Genomic DNA, 4,899 nt, shown 5'->3' with positions numbered 1-4,899 from the left:
CAAAAAGAAATTTTCAAAAAATCCAAATGAAATTAATAAAAACTAAAAAAAAATTCAAAAAATATTTTTGTGTTTCTTGTTTGAGTCTAGTGTCAATTTTTAAGTTTGGTGTCAATTGCATGTTTTTAAAATTTGTGCATTTTTCGAAAACTCATGCATTGCATTCTTCATTATCTTCAAGTTGTTCTTGATAAGTCTTCTTGTTTGATCTTCATATTTTCTTGTTTTGTGTCTTTTGTTGTTTTTTATATGCATTTTTGCATTCATAGTGTCTAAACATGAAAAATTTCTACATTTGGTGTCTTGCATGTTTTTCTTGTCTTGAAATTTTTTCAAATATAAGTTCTTGATGTTCATCTTGATCTTCAAAGTGTTCTTGGTGTTTATCTTGACATTCATAGTGTTCTTGCATGCATCATTGGTTTTGATCCAAAAAAATTTCATGTTTTGGGTATTATTTGTGTTTTTCTCTCTCATCATTAAAAATTTAAAAATCAAAAAAATATATTTTCCTTGTTTTACTCATAATTTTTGAAATCTTTGGGTTGACTTAGTCAAAAAATTTTAAAATAAGTTGTTTCTTATTAGTCAAGTCAAGATTTCATTTTTAAAAATCTTATCTTTTCAAAATCTTTTTCAAAAATCAAATCTTTTTCATTTTCCTTTTGTTATTTTCGAAAAAAAATTTAAAATTGTTTTTCAAAATCTTTTTCTTAATTTCATTTCATAATTTTCGAAAACTTTACTAACAATTAAATGTGATTGATTCAAAAATTTGAAGTTTGTTACTTTCTTGTTAAGAAGGTTCAATCTTTAAATCCTAGAATCATATCTTTTAGTTTCTTGTTAGTCAAGTAATCAATTTTAATTTTAAAAATCAAATCTTTTTCAATCATATCTTTTCAAATAATATCTTTTTCAAAATCTTTTCTAACTTCTTATCTTTTCAAAATTGATTTTCAAATCTTTTTCAACTAACTAATTGACTTTTTGTTTGTTTTACTATTTCTTATCTTTTTCAAAACCACCTAACTACTTTTCTCTCTCTAATTTTCGAAAATTCCTCACCCTTTTTCAAAATTCTTTTTAATTAACTAATTGTTTCAATTTTTAATTTTAATTTTATTTCTTCTCTTAATTTTCGAAAATCACTAACCATTTTTCAAAAACAATTTTCGAATTTCTCTCCCTCCCATCTTCTTCTATTTATTTATTTAATTACTAACACTTCTCTTCATCTAAAAATTCGAACTCTCTCTTCTCCTATATGTTCGAATTTTTCTCATCCTTCTTCTATTCTTTTCTTCCACTACTCACATAAAGGAATCTCTATACTGTGACATAGAGGATTCCTCTTCCTTTTCTATTCTCTTCTTTTTCATATGAGCAGGAGCAAGGACAAGGATATTCTTGTTGAAGCAGATCCTGAACCTAAAAGGACTCTGAAGAAGAAGCTAAGAGAAGCTAAAGCACAACAATCTAGAGAAAACCTTACAGAGAATCTCGAAAAAGAAGGAGACATGGCCGAACCCAATAACAATGGTGGAGGCACAAGGAGGATGCTTGGTGATTATACTACACCTACTTCCAATTTTTATGGAAAAAGCATCTCAATCCCTGCCATTGGAGCAAATAATTTTGAGCTAAAGCCTCAATTAGTTGCTCTAATGCAACAGAACTGTAAGTTCCATAGACTTTCATTAGAAGATCCCTATCAGTTTTTAAATGAATTCTTACAGATCTGTGATACTATTAAGACTAATGGAGTAGATCCTGAAGTCTACAGGCCCATGCGTTTCCCCTTTGCTGTAAGAGACATAGCTAGAACATGGTTGAACTCACAACCTAAAGATAGTCTGGACTCTTGGGATAAGCTGGTCACGGCCTTCTTGGCCAAGTTCTTTGCTCCTAAAAAGCTGAGCAAGCTTAGAGTGGATGTTTAGACCTTCAAGCAAAAAGATGGTGAATCCCTCTATGAAGCTTGAAAAAGATACAAGTAGTTGACCAAAAAGTGTCCTTCTGGCATGCTTTCAGAATGGACCATTTTAGATATATTCTATGATGGTCTATCTGAGCTTTCTAAGATGTCACTAGACCATTCTGTAGGTGAATCCATTCACCTAAAGAAAATGCCTGCAGAAGCTCAAGAACTCATTGATATGGTTGCAAATAACCAATTTATGTACACCTCTGAGAGAAATTCTGTGAGTAATGGGACGGCTCAGAGGAAGAGAGTTCTTGAAATTGATGCTCTGAATGCCATATTGGCTCAGAACAAAATATTGACTCAGCAAGTCAACATGATTTCTTAGAGTCTAAATGGATGGCAAAATGCATCCAACAGTACTAAAGAGGCATCTTCTGAAGAAGAAGCTTATGATCATGAGAACCCTGCAATGGCAGAGGTGAATTACATGGGTGAACCCTATGGAAACACCTATAACTCCTCATGGAGAAATCATCCAAATTTCTCATGGAAGGATCAACAAAAGCCTCAACAGGCTTTAATAATGATGGAAGAAACATGGAAAAGGCTTGCTATTGCTAAGGCTTGAATTGTGTGAAATGTGCCCAACAAAAAGTAAATTGCAAGGAATTTAAAAGATGCAGAAAGTAAAATTGCAAGTAACTTAAAGAACAAGAAAGTAAAATAGATGAAACTTAAATTGCAAGAAATGTAAATTGCATTAAATGTAAAGGGGAGTGGGTGCTGGAAATTAAAGAAAGCAATAGATCAAGCGACTGGAAATTTAAATTGCAGGAAAGTATAAATGTGCAGAAAATTAAACCAAGCTAAATTGTGAACAGAAATGTGAAATTGCAAAATGCAGGAGAGAAAATTGAAGAGGAATGAAACAGAAAGTAAAAATGCTTGAAGAATTAAAAACAGAAAATGACTGGTGCTAAATTGCAGCAATTAAAAGAATGTTGAAGATCTCGGGAGTGGAAGAGACTAGAAAACAAGTCTAGATCTCAAATCCTTCCTTGATCCAACAAGAACAATTGCAAAATGAAAATGAAAAAGTAAATTGCAGAAGAAGAACAAGAGAAGTTGCAGATAGAGAATGAAAACAGAATTCCTTCCACTCTTGATGAGCGGATAATTTGTACGCTTTTTGGCATTATTTTTAGTATGTTTTTAGTATGTTTTTAGTTAGTTTTTAGTATATCTTTATTAGTTTTTAGTTAAAATTCACTTTTCTGGACTTTACTATGAGTTTGTGTATTTTTCTGTGATTTCAGGTATTTTCTGGCTGAAATTGAGGGACCTGAGCAAAAATCTGATTCAGAGGCTGAAAAGGACTGCAGATGCTGTTGGATTCTAACCTCCCTGCACTCGAAATGGATTTTCCGGAGCTACAAAAGCCCAATTGGCGCGCTCTCAATGGCGTTGGAAGGTAGACATCCTGGGCTTTCCAGCAATATATAATAGTTCATACTTTGCCCGAGATTTGATGGCCCAAACCAGCGTTCCAAATCAGCTCAAAACTGCCCGGCGTTAAACGCCGGAACTGGCACAAGAATGGGAGTTAAACGTCCAAACTGGCACAAAAGCTGGCGTTTATCTCCAAGAGAAGTCTCTACACGAAAATGCTTCAATGCTCAGCCCAAACACACACCAAGTGGGCCCGGAAGTGGATTTTTATGTCATTTACTCATCTTTGTAAACCTTAGGCTACTAGTTCTTTATAAATAAGACCTTTTGCTATTGTATTCTCATCGGGGTAGCTATCTTTATTCTTATGCTATCTTAGATCATTGGGAGGCTGGCCTCACGGCCATGCCTAGACCTTGTTCTTATGTATTTTCAACGGTGGAGTTTCTACACACCATAGATTAAGGTGTGGAGCTCTGCTGTACCTCGAGTATTAATGCAATTACTATTGTTCTTCTATTCAATTCAGCCTATTCTTGTTCTAAGATATTCATTTGCACCCAAGAACATGATGAATGTGATGATTATGTGACACTCATCATCATTCTCACTTATGAACGAGTGCCTGACAACCACTTCTGTTCTACAAGCAAACAAGGCTTGAATGTTTATCTCTTGGATCCCTTAATTGGAATCTTCGTGGTATAAGCTAGAATTGATGGTGGCATTCAAGAGAATCCGGAAGGTATAAACCTTGTCTGTGGTATTCTGAGTAGGATTCAATGATTGAATGACTATGACGAGCTTCAAACTCGCGATTGTGGGGCGTTAGTGACAAACGCAAAAGAATCACTGGATTCTATTCCGACATGATCGAGAACCGACAGCTGAATAGCCGTGCCGTGACAGGGTGCGTTGAACATTTTCACTGAGAGGATGGGAGGTAGCCACTGACAACGGTGAAACCCTATATATAGCTTGCCATGGAAAGGAGTAAAAAGGATTGGATGAAGACAGTAGGAAAGCAGAGAGACGGAAGGGACAAAGCATCTCCATACGCTTATCTGAAATTCTCACCAATGAATTACATAAGTATCTCTATCTTTATCTTTATGTTTTATTCATACATCATCCATAACCATTTGAGTTTGCCTGACTAAGATTTACAAGGTGACTATAGCTTGCTTCATACCAACAATCTCTGTGGGATCGACCCTTACTCGCGTAAGGTTTATTACTTGGATGACCCAGTACACTTGCTGGTTAGTTGTGCGAAGTTGTGATAAAGAGTTGAGATTACAATTGTGCGTACCATGTTGATGGCGCCATTGATGATCACAATTTCGTGCACCAAGTTTTTGGCGCTGTTGCCGGGGATTGTTGAGTTTGGACAACTGACGGTTCATCTTGTTGCTTAGATTAGGCATTTTTCTTCAGAGTTCTTAAGAATGAATTCTAGTGTTTCAAGGTGATGTTCTTATCATCACCAAAGCTGATTGATCTTCATCAATTTAGCTCTTGAA

The 4,899-nt window shown here is 34.8% G+C and overlaps 1 non-coding gene across 1 annotated transcript; it reads right to left on the bottom strand.

Annotated features, from left to right (window-relative positions):
• Positions 1-1,922: 1,922 nt before the first annotated feature.
• LOC112704381 (small nucleolar RNA R71) lies at positions 1,923-2,026 on the bottom strand. The gene has a single exon (XR_003155007.1). It is a non-coding gene; the product is annotated as a small nucleolar RNA R71 (small nucleolar RNA).
• Positions 2,027-4,899: the final 2,873 nt, after the last annotated feature.

This window comes from Arachis hypogaea, chromosome 7 (genome assembly GCF_003086295.3).
Source record: "Arachis hypogaea cultivar Tifrunner chromosome 7, arahy.Tifrunner.gnm2.J5K5, whole genome shotgun sequence".
NCBI lineage: Eukaryota > Viridiplantae > Streptophyta > Magnoliopsida > Fabales > Fabaceae > Arachis > Arachis hypogaea.
Note: the sequence above shows the minus strand (reverse complement) of the source record. Positions and strands in the feature narration are given on the sequence as shown.